Source organism: Fukomys damarensis, unplaced genomic scaffold (genome assembly GCF_012274545.1).
Source record: "Fukomys damarensis isolate Sample0158 unplaced genomic scaffold, DMR_v1.0_HiC HiC_scaffold_18, whole genome shotgun sequence".
Lineage (NCBI taxonomy): Eukaryota > Metazoa > Chordata > Mammalia > Rodentia > Bathyergidae > Fukomys > Fukomys damarensis.
This window is the reverse complement of record NW_022900930.1, coordinates 24,024,491-24,039,981: the sequence shown is the minus strand read 5'-3', so window position 1 is coordinate 24,039,981 and position 15,491 is coordinate 24,024,491. Positions and strand designations below refer to the sequence as shown.

At 36.9% G+C, this 15,491-nt stretch overlaps 1 protein-coding gene across 1 annotated transcript in view; it reads left to right on the top strand.

Annotated features, from left to right (window-relative positions):
- Tenm3 (teneurin transmembrane protein 3) overlaps positions 1-15,491 on the top strand; it is a 615,432-nt gene that overhangs the window by 110,269 nt on the left and 489,672 nt on the right. The window lies entirely within an intron of this gene.

Below are 15,491 nucleotides of genomic sequence, written 5' to 3'. Positions count from 1 at the left end.
CAGCCAGTGATCTGAAAAGAAATAACTAAAGGGACCAGGATAGATGTATGTGTACAGCAGCCCAGGCCTCACACTCAGAATTCCCATCTTCAGGAAATGTCCATGTAAAGCCACATAGGTTAAATTCATTTCAGCTTGCAGTTTGGACTCTCTCATGACAAGGATTCTATAGTCAAAATAGCCTAATTCTTTCTCTTTTATAGGCCATTTTAAAAATGTGATCTCTCTAGCACTGCTGGGAAACCTCTCTGAAAATTGTATTATCCATGTAGTTTGTGGATCCTTGGGTTGATTGTGTGTCTCTAAAAAAAAAAAAAATAAGCTTAACACAAACGCTGATATTAGGTAGTATTTTGTATTCCATTGCTTGATTTTGGTTTTGGAAGAAAATCAAATCCCTACTTCCTTAATCCTTACAGGATCCATGCTCTCTTATCTCTGGGCATTTTAAAATGATAGCTTAGGTTATAGAAGTTTCTTCTGCTAAAAACAGCCGGTGTCTTGAGAGCCCTTAGTGTTTATTATAACCGATCATGTTTCGTTAGAACAGAGCTCAATCTTTATAACCAGTTAGTTATCACCTTACAGCAAGAGTCATTCTTCTTTCTTGACAGTTCAAAGTCTAACCACCCCCTTCCTAAGTGCTGCTGAAAAGACCTTTCCTTGAAATTTAGTCTTTAGGGCATCCATTGATTTAGAAAGACCCCGGTTCAGGGTCAAAAGAATTGCATAGGAAACAAAAGCAATCCTCACAAATAGGCTCTTCCGTTGTGCGCAGGTGGAATCAGGGCTCCTCCGGAACAGGTGGGTCCAGCGGTGCATTTCAATTCTTGTCACAGAAGAAGGGGACCTGTCCTTGGAATTTATCTAGACTAGTTTTCACCTGAGTTAAGGCGGACACTGTGAGAGAAACAGTAGAGACTTTTTAAATGTTTTGATTTCTTTGCTATGTGTGATGCCTTTGTCTTGGGACCTCAATCCTATAAGCAGTAGCAATATTTTTACAGGGCTTCCCATCTTCAATAAGTTGTATAACAGTAATTAATTCTCACAGCATCCATTTGACGAAAGCATTCTTATCCCTGTATTATAGAGGAGAAAACTGATTTGCCAAACCCCACAAAGAGAGTCAATGTCGGAGTAAGGATTATCGCTCAGGAGGGTCTGAAAGTCTAATCTCTGCTCTAAGATGCTTTTTTTTATTTTTAATTTTTTTTGTAGCAATAAATACAGTGTGGATTTATCAGGTGAATTTACTAAGGATGTAAGGACATGGACAGCAGTTCTGTCTTCCCTATGTCTTTGTGACCTTTCTGCCAGGCTAAGCTGTTCAGATACAGTTGTTTACAGTGTTCTCTCTGATATAAAAATATAGGATGAATTATTAGATGACAAACATAACCAAAATTTTGGTCTGTTCATTTCTATATAAACCCAGTCAAGGTATATGTTTATTGTTTACTAAATAGGCTTTTTTGTTGTTGTTGTTGTTTTCAGGGATTGAACTCAGGATCTTGCGTTTGTGGGGCAGGTGGCGGCACCACTGAGCTAAATCCCCAGCCCAAATAGGCTTATTTTTGTAAAGATTGGATAGACTAAGATGTTTAGTTCATATTCTTTTCCATAATAACTGTTCATTTAACTGGAAATCATTAGTCTCAGTTCTCATCACTGTAATTCAACCAAGAATCTGGAAGTAAACAAAAGAGATATCCCAGCAGTCTAAAACTGTTTCCCCAAATTTTGTAAATCAATAATGTGTTGCCAATTTGCATTGCTCATTAGCAAATTGCAAAGAGCTGATTTACCATAGGCTTAGACAAGGTGATCGCACACTTACACAAGATTTGCCAAGAAAAGGATGAGATTAAAGAAAATCTGCTAGAGACTAGCACACAGAAACCCCAAACTACCCAGCTGAGACCAAGCCAGGAACAAAAAAACTGTAATACATAAAATGCAAAAAATCTTGTTCATCCTGGGTCACTATTCTCCTGTAGAAGCGAGTTATTGAGATGCGAAGGTCATCTTCAGCGTCAACACTGCTTCATAACTTGTGTAATGGTTACTATTCGTAATGATGAATCTGAATCATTCACTTCATTGGTGAAACTGGCGTTGCTTTATTTTGTTTTTGGTAATGGTGCTGGGAACGAGGGCCACGCCCTTGCACCTGTTAGGCAAGCCCTCTTCCACTGGGCTACATCCCCACCCCTAATGCGGTATTTATTGATCTCATGAGACCCCCACAGTGAAGAAAACAGACATGGTCCCTGCTCTCACTGAGTTGCTAATCTAGAATGAGGAAAAGCCGACGTGCGAGATTGCTGAGGTGAGGGTGGCTTGCGAGAGCGCAGGAAGTGAGCGGGCAGAGCGCTGTGAGAAAGCAGTGTCCAGCAATGGGCTCCTCGGATGCAGGGGCCCGGTGTCAGAGGCTGGAAAGGGTCTGTAATCTGACTCCTGTTGGCCTGGACTGGTTTAACCTGGGAATGACAGGTCTGATTTAAGTTTCTAAAAGACAATTCATTGTGAGTAGAGAGGGCTGAAGAGAGGAGCATCTTCAGATAATCAATAAAGATGCCTTTAACCAGAATGGAGGTGGAAACAAGTCTGAGGTTCAGTGTCCTCTGATGAGAGCAGGACAGTCTTTCAGGCATAATAATGACAAGGTGACACTTACTGGGCAGAAGGCAGGGACTGACTGCTGGGTTCTCGTTTTTTCTGAACAGCATCTCTGTGAAAGAGCATCTCTGGACAGCAGAGCCCAACAGAACCTGGAGAGGTCAGGCATTTGCTTGTGATCTCACTACTAACGAATGATACAGCTGGGGTTGAGATGCAGTGGGTTGCCTCCTAAGCATGAGAGTTCATGTTCTTAGACTTGAGGTATTTTCCAAAAGTGAGTGTTTCCCATTCAATCGTATCTGACAGATTTTTGAAAGATACATAATTCATTTGGGGAAATAGCCCCAAGAAGTGTGATCAAGATGAGCTATTCCTTATTCTTGTGAGTAAACCACTAACACGATATGGGTACAAGCCTGTGCTTTGTTTCTTTTTCACTAAATATCCTTCTTCTCTTAAACATCTTCTAGGAAGGTGTTATTGATTGTACCACTTTTCAATAGTACATGCTGATTGTAAGGAGGGAAATGTGTAATTCTGTTAGAAGGCAGGTGCAAAACAATTAAAGAAAAATCAGGACAAAAACACTCCAAGAGCCTGGCTTATCCTATTCAGACTTGAAGAGCAGACTACATTCAACACAAGGCAATTTAAAGCAGTGAATACCCTGTTTTTCCCTCACAAAGGGACTGTGTAAATGGAGAAATGTGAAGGAATGCCAATTCGGAAATTTGAGCTTTACAAAAATATTTTGGTTTAAATTTAATTAAGGCGCTTTGTATTCTAAAGTTTAAAGCATGAAAATAGTTATCTTGCTAGGAAGGATGTTTCTCCTGTTAATGCTTTAAATAAGAACGGCATCTTCTGAAGCATAGACAGAAGTTCTTTCTCCTAACACAAGCCTGTTAGAACAAGAGCAAGAACCAACATCAGTGTGAAAGGAATCTGGGGAGCAGCCTTCCTAGAGGCCAGAAGGAGTGAGTAGGGCAAGGTGAAGGTAAGGAAGAATACGGAAGTTGGTTCCAAAGAAAATATGAGAAAAGGAAAAAATGGAAACAAAGTCTTTGTAAATAGGGAGGAGTGGAGGGGTTGATGGGAGGACAGAGGGATGGGGAAAAAATAAGAACCAAGATATGTCATGTAAAGGTACAAATTCCCAATGATGAATGTCTTATTGTATACATAAAATGTACTAATACATTCAATGAATTTTTAAAAATTAAAATTAAAAAAAAGGAAATATGAACTTCTCCCATGATAGACGTAACATAAGAAAGATACTTCAGGGAGAGCTGGGTTAAGAAAATGTTTGAGTTGATAGATAAGTAAATCACCCAAACTGGACTTGGGCTTTAAAAATGAAAAGCTTGTCATTTTCTGCTTATTTTTATTTAGTGTCATAAGAAAGTATTTTGATAAGGAGAGAAAGGACAAAGTAGCATAATTTGTACTGAGGACCTCCTGAGAGGGGAACCGAGACATTGCTGAAAATACAGGAATTCTTGCCATCTTGAATCCCTAAAAAGTGATACAGTGTTTGATGTAGCAAGCAAAATGTCCCGGATGAATATGCGACCTTCATTTATGATTGCTTAGAGGTAGTGTGAAGAGAGGACCTATTTTGATAAATGAAGAAGGCAAGTTGAGAGGGTGAGGTTAGTGGGTTCACTCAATGTTCCTGTCCTTCCATCCCCTACCATGCCTCCTTAATTTTAGTATCCTCTATAAGGAACCATTGATGATAAAATATAACTCGATTTATGAAATTAAAGACAAATTGTGGGTTCTGGAGCTTAGGATCACTTTTATTGTTTGCCTAGTAAGCAGGATGTTTTGAGATTAAAGGGCTCTTTCAGAATTTAAGTCTAATGCTCTCTTATTTAATTATTTGTTTAGCATTTTTCATTTGATTGCTGATTAGTCGGTTAGTTTAAATTGTCATCTTGTTTCCACTTGTGTGCCAACTCCCTGGAACCTGGAGTGAGAACCATTCTTGAACATCCTGTTGTGCAGGAAAGACTGAAGAGGAACAGGTGTGCAGGGCCTGGGCCTGGAGCTTATTAATTGCCTCCCCCAAAGCATGGTGGAAATAGCACTAGGACTTTTTCAGTGTCACACATGCATTCATTCAATAGTTTTTAACTATATATCTATGGTGCAGCAAAGCACTCTTCAAGGCCCTAGGATTAAAGTGAAAAGAAGTTCCTTGTTCTTATGAAACTTGTATTTTACTGCAGTAATAAAGAAATAAACAGATAATGGGCTGGGGGGGTCGCTCAGTGACTGAGCTCTGCTTTTTATGTGCAAGGCCCTAGGTCAATGCCCAACACCACACACACACACACAAAGAAAGAGACAGAGAGAATGAAAAAGTAAACAGAGCCAGATAATTTCAGAGGGAATTGGCACTTAAAAAAAAAAGATGTTATGTATATTTTTAAAGTTAGGTTTATAATATCATGAGCTTCTTTTATGACTTACATGTGCTTTTTATGATGGGGATCCTTGCATTAAAAATAGGTACTACTTATCCAAAATAAATTAATATTAAAAAGATGTTATGGGTTATAGTAATAAGGATGTTTCTCAAATTGGCTGATGAAGCAGAGCTCTCGGAGAAGTGAATTTGAATTGAGACCCAAATAACAAGAAATCTCCAGTGACACAGGGATTTATGGGACTGGGAGGGGTTGGAGACCTTCCAGGGAGAGGCAGAGGCAGCCCATGATCCCTGAAAGAGATGGGTTTTATTGTGTTGTGGAGCAGAAAGTCCAGTGTTGTTGGAGTATTCACATCATTTCCCATGTAAGCACAGGGATGAGAAATTTTGTCCTTTATGGTCAAAACCAAATGTCCCTCATTGACCTTTTATCAAGTACAAAGAGTTGACCTCCAGTAAACTTAAATAGTTATCAGGTAAGCATATGTGACATCATGGTTTAGAGTTTCAAAGGGTAGAACACTCTTCAGGGCATTTGCCCCTTTCTGAAATAAACATTTATGATAAATGTGTTGAAAAGAGCATGAGGCTTCACTCAGTCCTTTGGCTGGAACACATTCTCTCTGAAAAGGACTTGTGCTGCATCTCTTGTTTAAATGCCAAGAATCAGTAAATATTATTATAAATGAGTTTGCAATAAAATTGTCAAAGGTATTTTCCCACTAAAAGTGAATTAATCACTGCCATATTTTAAACACTGCTGTCCAATTATTTTAAATAATGTACAGCATTGAGCTTTTTTTATTTGCCTAGAGAAAATAATGTTCCAATAAAAATTGTTAGCTAAATTTTCTTAGGTTATCTGATTTTTCCTTTGTTTATCTTATGCTTATTATCTTTGAAAGTGACATATTTAGTCTGTGTGTATATATAGACTTTTCCAGTTGGCAAATTTTGATATCTCTCTGATATGCCTAAAGTCTCCTAAATTTTTTGAAATGAATCCAGCTTTGTGTTGTTTATAGCACTACCTTGTTAGAAAGAAACATGCTAATTTTATTTTCATTATTATGAAGAATAGTATGGAAGGAGCAAGATGCATCTCTAAATCGCCTGTTTGGCATTTTATGTCTATGTCTGAACAAAAATAAAAGAGGAATATTAAAACGGAGCTTTTCTGTGAGGTCAGGTCCTATTACTTGGAAATGTTGGAAGAGAAAGTATAAATCAGGCAATAATAGATTTAGAAATTCTGCAATGTGGTCAGAATGAGATAGAGTTTGGTGGAATTAGTTTATGTTGAATATTCAGAACAAGATTTGATAGCAATGTTAACCAAATCCACAGATTTTTCTGGGTGAAAATATCTCATTTCAGAGAAACCTTATGTTAAGCAAGTATGTTCTTAGAGGTAGAATTGGAGGTTCTTTGTTGGTTTTTAAAAAATTTTTTTATTGTTTTCTTTTACATCTGTTGCAGGGAAATTGGATATTTTCAAGCATTCTTTAATATGACAACTGTAGAAAAGCAGAATTATGCACTATATTTTAGGCTGTGGGTTGCTTGAAGGTAGACAAAATAATAAGCTTTCTTTTCATAAAAAGGAGTTTTATTATTGTTTATTTTTATAGCTGCTCTTCACTTATAGGAGTATAGAGCCTTTCGGCTGTGTTGTTTGGCTAAACATCTCCTGGGGATAAATGAGTTACATAAGCAGTGTGGTGTTGCCTTATGAAGGGATGACGAAGCAGGCAAGGGTCCTGGTTCTGCAACATTGCTGACTACTGAAGGCAAAACCACTGCAGTTGCCAGTAACATCTTATTTTTCTTTATTTTAACCAGGTGGTCCAGCATTATCAATATACGCTATTCAGCAAGCAATTTTAAATTCTAGCACCTGAGGAAAATTTTACAAGCCTTCTGTTTAAATAGTAGGGAAAATCATGTAAATAATGCTTACAACTTCGGGAAGTGGCAAGCAAGAAGCTGGTGGGAGCTCTCTCCTGCCCCCAACTTGTTACTGTGATTCTGCTTTGCTTGGCCTCAGTCCAGTATGTTCTTTCTTTTCATTTTTTTTTTTTTTTTTTTTTTCCATGAGGACCACAACTGGGGAATAGTTAACTGCCAATAAGGAACTCGCACAAATTGGGTGACCTGTGCAATTTCAATTTCTTTGAGTTTCTGTTTCCTCACTGGTGAGATGGGGGGAATCCGAAGAACTATGTCGTGGTGCTCTGTGTGTATGGTCCGTCATGGGTCCTAATAAATGCTATCTTTTGTTACTATGGCAATGAAAGTAGCTATTGTAAGGAAATAAAATGTGTCTGCAAGTCCAGTATCTTGGGCCTAACTCTACCACTGGCTTATTCTCTGACTCTTCCCAGTGCCAGAAATCCCTAGTGTGCAAAAAGAAGGAGTTGGAATATGCTCCATCCCTCTGACATTTCCTGATTTGATTAGTTTAATATGAAAAACCTCATACGGGGGAGCTGGCGTCTCATCAAGAGGTGAAAATTGGTTGAACACCAACTGTGTGCAGCATGGTGCTGGTGTAGGTTTTGGGAATCACAAGAGATTTGAGATAAACCCCTGCGTCATGCATTGTATGCTCCATGTTTTGTGGTAAAAGGAACAGCACAGTCAGTGACTGCCACCGAGGACGAGGCTACAAATGACCCTCTTCAGGCTGCTATGCACTGGGGCAGATGAGCTTGAAGAGAAGAGAGAGCATGTCAGGCCGGGCAGGGGTAGATGCGGCCTCAACAAGGAAGGTTCTCTCCAGCGTTGCACAAAGCCAAATTTGAGGATGCTTAGCTAGCCTAAGAAAGTACACATCAGTTACTAAAATTACTTACTGCCTTGCTTTTAATAATCTACAGTTTCTTTATTTGCTTTAGCTCTTTCATCAGAGCCACATATTTGTTTCTTTTTTCTTTTTTCTGTGTGGCCTTTTGAAATATTTCTGTTGAAATATTTCTGTTGCAGAATTTATAGACGTATGTATACATAGAGAGAAAGAGTTATTGCTTATCATGTGATTTTTCAGAATTATTATTAGTATCATCTTTAGGATAAAATATGGATGGGTATTCTTCCTGTCCTAGAAGTGCAATGAGATACTACATGTATATGATATTTTGATAGTATTGCCTGTTTTCTTATATGCAAAGCAGGGTGCTAGAGACTGCTGGATGAATGAAAAAAGCTGTAAAGACAGCTACTCCAAGATACATGATTATTAAATATATAAAAGAAAATGAGAGCAGAAAATAAGGATATACAATATATAATGTGTGTGAGCCAAATGTGTAGGCTAATTCCTTTTTTCTCTCTTGCTTTTCAAAATTATCTTTTAGATCTTTTGATAGTTGTTGGAGTATGATCTCTGCTCATGGTGGATGCTTACAGCAATATTTTCCTTGTAGGCTTTATTATTATTATTTTTTAGGGTGAACTCGTCTTCAGCTGGAGCCCCAGTTTAGCTCCTCCCGTGGCCTGTGTTAGCCCCGTGGAACGTCTTTGCATGTGTCTCAGCTGGGCCCTAGGGTTCCATATCCATGTTTATTTAATGTCTGTGTCAGAGGTTTACCAGGGTTGTAAAGTCATGGCTTTGACACCCACACATTGTAGACTTCAGGTTCTCTTCTCTCAAGAAGTTTTTCCTACTGGTGACCTGAGCACCTGTTTTCTGAGACCCTGGACCCAAAGGCAAAAATTCTCCCAGAGAATATCTTCTCAGAGATGGGACAAATTTATATAAAGAGCACATTCAGCTTCCCCTGTTCTGGTATCCAAACCCTATCCACTGACAGGGTCTTGGGGGGAAGATCTAGTCTGAGACTTCTGCAGGTCATCCAGCTTGAGTGTCTGCTTCTAATCTAGGGCCTGCATTGACTCATTGTGAACCCAGGCACTGAGGATTTTCAAGGTAGGCTGTGTGTGTGCGTGTGTGTGCATATTTACACTGGGGATTAAACTCAGGGCCTATACATGCAAAGTATGCACTGTACTCTACCACTGAGCTACACCCCCAGCTTCATATAGACTTTATTTATTTATTTGTTTATTTTGGTACCGGGGTTCGAACTCAGGTCTTGTGCTTGCAAGGCAGGAGGTGGAACCACTGAGCTAAATACCCAGCCCCTTCATATATATTTTTATTTTTTTAAGGTACTGAGGATTGAACCCATGGCATTCTCACGGAGCTACATAATCAGCTATTTTTATTTTTTAAGACAGGGTCTCCCTGAGTCTCTGAGTAGCCCAGGCTGGGTTTGAATTCGTTATCATCCTGCCTCAGCTTCTCAGAGTATAGAGATTATAAGTATATGCCATAATGCCCACCTTAGTTTTACTTTCTAAAAATACTTGTATATTATTCAACATTTCTGTTTAAAGTTTTGAGAGAGAGGGGCACTATTTCCAATTATATTCACCGTAAGTGACAGTCACTGAGATTTTATGTTCTTGGATAAAAGGAGGACAGAGAAACACTGACAGTTTTTCTCTTCCTCACATAGGATGGAATTCTTGCCCACCAAGATTTTAGAACAATTTCTATTTTTATGGAAGTCTATTCTTACTAAGAATTTGAGTCCTTGCATAACTGTAAATTCTTTCTTTCCCTCATCCTCATGTTTTCTTATTCATCAATCAGTTTAGACTGGCATGGGGAGAGTATGGGAAACTTATCCCATACTAAGATATCTGTCTTATCCAGATATCGCTGTGTGATTCAGCTGTGCCCCATACCAAGTGGGTGGAACGGACTTGCTGAGAATCATCTACAAAAAGGCATCTTTGAAACTTCTTTAGAAACATCATGTAAAACAGATAAGAGTGGAGGACCTCTCATGAGTGAGAGTGAAGGTTTTGCCCCTCCTCGCAGTAGCTTGGAAGCATCTGCAACCAAGGAGAAGAGCTTGTAGCCCATTCGCCCAAGTGCCTTTTTGATACCTAAAATGATATGATTCTGGAAGAAAATAGAGTGAGTTAGGCAGCACCATTAGATCAATGTCAAAGTCTTTCCTGTCTTGGGTAATTTCCCCTACAAATTCTTCCTAGTCCTCTGTAATAAAGTAAAAGCTCCTTGAGTAAGAGTTTGGCTCCTAGTGTCTTTCGTATCTTTAAATTTTTTGTTTGTTTTTTTTTTTGGCACCGGGGATTGAACTTGAGTCCTTGCGCTTGCAAGCCGGGCCCAAACCACTGAGCTAAATCCCCGGCCCCATATTTTTAAATTTTAAAGCTATCATTTCTCTTTTCTTTAATAGGGACTATCTCAGGCAAACTTGGACATATATTGCCCTGTTTAATCTTTTTATCTCATTGAGTTTATTGGTACTTTTTAAGTATACAGTACAGTTACATTCATCATTGGGATCTTGTACATTTTCATGACAGATCATGGTTCTCATTTTCCCCCATACCCCTACCCTCCCTTTAACCCCTCCACCCTTCCCTATTTACAAAGACTTTGTTTCCATTTTTTCCTTTTCTCATATTTTTTCTTGTCCCTCATTTCCTTTCTCCTGCCCTTCCCACTTCCCCTACACCTTTAGCCCTTTTCTTCCTATTTCACATTATCAGAAATACAATTTGGATCTTATTCACACTTTTAGTTTTTCACACCAGAAAAACTATTCGGTATGTACATGTGTGTCTTATTTAGTTCACTTAAGAGTGTGGCCTCAACATGCATCCCCTATGTTTAATTTTTAAGTAAGATAGTTTCTATGATTTTTTTTGAAATTTAGTAATATTTACTACTATAAAAGCCTGCATTTTGGTAAACATTTGTTTAACTCAGTGTCACTTCAATAGCAATTATATTTGAAGATATTCCCGTAGAGTGGGCATGAACAAATAATTAAAAACTTTTTTTCTTCAACAATCTTTTGGCTATTATTTCTCGCAATAGTAGACTGAATATAACCCAACGCTGAAAAGAAAACAATGCTACCAGAATTTTTTTTCACTTTGAATATTTCTCTACATAGGAAAATAACCAAAATATTTGAGTGTAACTGAAGGGCCAAATACCTATGATGTTACAATAATTATTGTCATTTTGAACTTTACTTGTAAATGGAAGAGTTATTTATTATTGAACTACCAAGTGTTTGTTGTAAGAATCAACAACAAACAGATAGTTTAAAATGATGTTTATAAAATGCTTTTACAATTGAAACTCCAGTAGCCTTAGAAGAGAGGTATTGAGATCTTACAATGCAGACTTTTTCCTATGGGAACATCCACCCTGAAATTGTTAGCAGGGACAAGCATCTTCAAGGTCACTGCCAAATTATTTGAAGAATAGTAGTGAGGACTTTCATTTTTATGTTGAGTTCTCTGACTTTCCCCATCACATCAGTGTGTTCTTTGCCTTCATATGCTGTTTCAAAAAGTGCAGATAAAATTTTCATTATCCTTCTTTTTGAAAGTTTACGTTATTTTCTTGAAGAGTAATTTCAGTGTTTTAGTAATGTATAAATATGACAACTGATAATGCTTATCTGTCATCAGTATGTGAAAGTGGGAATAGAGTATCAGTCTTCTTTTTTTTTGTCTGGAATCTGAAATTTCTGTCATAAAACTAGAAAAAAGTGGATAAAAATTCAAAATGAAGTATATCCTATTATATGCGTATATCACTAATATATTTTATGAACTATTATTTTAAACAAAAAACTAGAATTGCTTTCACCTTCACAGTCTATTGACAGTTTATAAGATTGAAATACGGCCAGTGTTCAGATGTATGAAAAACTGTTGATTTGCTTTTTTTTTTTTGTACCAGGGATCAAACTCACGACCTTGCACTCACAAGGCTCACGCAGTGCCACTGAGCTAAATCTCCAGCTGATTTCTGATTTTGATTTTTTTGCATTAAAAAAATTGATTTCAGCCCTTATAACAACAGCAATCTTTTAATTATATAATTATAAAATATATTCTTATAAAATATAAGAATGCAGATGAAGTAAATTTATTATATATATACATATATATGTATATATACACACACACATGTGTGTGTGCACATACTTTTCCTCATATTAAATTGAATTAATTTGAGATGGTGATAGTGAGGACCCTTGTTTTCCTGGATCACATGTCCTTTGTATTTTGCAAATATTTGTCATTATTACAGTTCTTGTAGACGTCCTCATGTAGCCATTCCTTCTGGTCTGGTGTGCATGAGCTTATGTGGGGTCAAAATATTGAATACATATTTTTGGGGATTTATCTAGATGTGGTAGGGTTTTATCAGGTTATCTGTGGTTTAGATACATATGTCCTGTTTATACTGCGACTAATTGGTCGAGTTTCCTAATAACTGTAGCGTAACTTGAAATAAGAAATTGCATTAACCAGTTGGGTTCTCCAAAATTAACACAGGTGAAGAAAACCTAATGAATACTTTGATATTGAAGTATATGTAATGAAATGGAAAGCTCTCTGAAATTTGCTTTGAAACACTTCAGAAATAGAAGAAATTAGGAAGATGAAGATGAAGTTGACTTGAATGGAACTCATGAATATGTGGGGATTCCTTGTCCTATTTTTTTCTGTTTTTGAGTACTTTAAATTTTTTCTTAATAAAAATAGTAAGGAATTATCATTAAACAGTATAAGGAACTGTGACCCAGAGACTTACCTGATTGTGAGTTTTTTGGCAGTGTTTGTGGGATTTCAGTCCTGAAGTGAGATAATGTGTATTACCTCAACATTGTGGTATAGTATTTCTGCCTGAAGAAAGTGTTTATTATATGGCTTTTACCTTTTTAAAACATTGAAAATATTTCCCCTTTACAAAGTTTGAGTTTACAAGATGTAAGAGGTTAAAGTTAAAAAAATTAACACTTAAGGTTAGAGTTTTATTTCAGGGTTACAAAAACGTGCTTCACTCTTCTGACTGGTGTCACTTTCAGATGAAAATGAATGAATGAAATTTGAGCATTGTCAACCAATCCAGTTTTCTTTGTACTCCGAGATTATGGGTTGCCTGACTTTGAGTTTGCAAGATTTTCCGGATGACCCCAGCGAGACATATTCACAGGTGTGAATCTCTCATAAATAGCTCATTATAATTTGATTTTTTTAAAAAAAAACCAACAGGTTATATGTAAAATATCATTAATGTCTAGGTAGTCTGGTATGTTAAATATATTGTGCATTGCTATTGATAAACATTACTATAAGAGGTGATACTTTGTTGTTTTAACTGTATTGAGGCAAGATGAAGGGGGAAACACTGAACCTGTTTATTACTGTGGAAGAAATCTGACACTCCATTGCACCCTTATTATTTTTCATACCCTAAGCTAAATAGACTAATGGCTGTTGAGAAGCTGTCAGGGGAAGCGTATCAAACACTAGGTGTATCATGCAATCAGACTGGGGTCGGGTTGGAAGTCAGTAGTTGTGAAGGAAAAAAAGTGACCTTGTACTCTCAACATTGTCTTTACACGGAGTAGAACAGATGAGATTGTGAATTATTCGAGCACTGAAAGCTTATAATTGTTAGCAGTGGTGGCAGCGATAGAGGAGAGAGACAGGACTGTTTTAGTCCAAATGTCTGATTCTATTAAATATCAAAGGAATCTTTTCTTAGAACCATCTTTGGGAATTGGGGTGGTGTGGACCCCGTGAAGAATCCTTTCCCCTGTTTGATACCTTTTCAGGAATCTGGGTCAAAGGCACAAGTTAATATTTAGCATAGATTCTTTTTGGAAATGCAGAGTCAAGGAACAAAGACATTCTGGGGAGAGGATTTGCTGTTTCAGCAGGTAATTGTCTGGCAAGTCAGTTCCCCATGTGACAAAATATTACCTCTGAACTCCAAGGGGGTTGCACATTTTATGTAAATGATCTTATCTTATTAATAACAGCTTGGGTAGGATTTTAGGCCTAAAAGAAAACATGCTCCACATAGTTTTTAATTGCATTTTTTAAAAAATGAGCTTTGTGAGATAATAGTCATATTACAATTTTAGCAATTTCAGTTGAAAAGTACTTTGCTTTGATTATTTTATTTTATTTTAGTGTTGCAGTTTAGACCTAAGCCCTTAGTGAACTGTATTCCCAGCACATACTTTGGTCATATTTTACTTGCTTATTTTCTTTATGTATCCAGAATTTATGGAGTTAGCTTTAATTATAGTTATTTAAGTGTTGATTATTTTCAACTTTAGCATGAGTGATTAACTTTATGAGCTTCAGAGTTACTTCTTAGAAGTTTCTTTATTTTTATTTTTCTTGCCAAAGTGAAAAATATTTATATTTCTTTTTCTCAAAAATCATAATATTGATGGCATTTTGAAATTTCCATGACATATCTAAAGAACAGTGTGATGCCTGTGTATAGAATTAAAATTTAACATCAGAATTCCCTTTAAATGTCAAGACTTGAAGAAAGACATTTTAATAATATTTACTGCATAATATAAAATGTCATTTTTTCTATTTGAATGCATTTCATAAAGATTGACTTATAATGTCAAAAAAATTTTATTTATGGACTAAATGGCTAAAATATGTATGCATTTCCTCAGTGCCCCTTAAAAACTGATTTGGTTCAGTTGGTCTCAAATAACATTTTTCTACCAATAAGAATCAGAATAAAGATTTCAACAAAGCCTATCGTGCCTCTTTGTTCCAGTCTCTTCTAAATTTAGAATTAGCATGATTTTGGTGTCTTTGTTAAGCTATGTATCCTTCTCTGCTAGGGATCTTTCACTAGCAGGACTACAACAGTTGTAGAATGATAGTTTCATGGAAAAGAACAGATCAGACCTGTTCTTACAAAGTAACTCTGATCATTGTTTACACCTGTTTCAGTTGATAGTCATCTCCTCATTCTTTAGATCCAACCGGCAGTCCTTACAGTCACCGTTTCTATTCCAGTCACCAAATTTAGTATTTTTAAAAAGCTTGCAACTGTTCTTTGAAAAGAATACACAACCAAAAACAGGGAAACAAGCCTGATTTATGTCTGTAATCCCAACTACTTGGGAGACTGAGGGAGGAGGATTACAATTTGTCAGCCTAGGCAATTTAATGAGACTGTATCTCAAAATAAAAAATAAAAGGCCTGGAGATATAGTCCATTGGTAGGGGGCTAGTCTAGTACGCGTGAGCCCTTTGGTCCAGTCTATAGGGATGAGGAGGAGGAGGAGGAAGAAGAGAAAGAGAAAAAAGTTCCATGAACCTACTGAATCATGTAGACCATTTTCATATTAAACAGAAAATATGATCAGTGAATAAATAATTTTCTGAAGGAAATAGCTTATCCTGTGTCCTGGTGCTCTGATTTCAGGGTGTGTTGAAGTAGGCTACCCACTTACCTGATTCCAAATAATCTTTAAATTAAATGACTTTTGTAGATGTAAATATAAAAAAATATTTATTGTTCAGAGGTATTCTT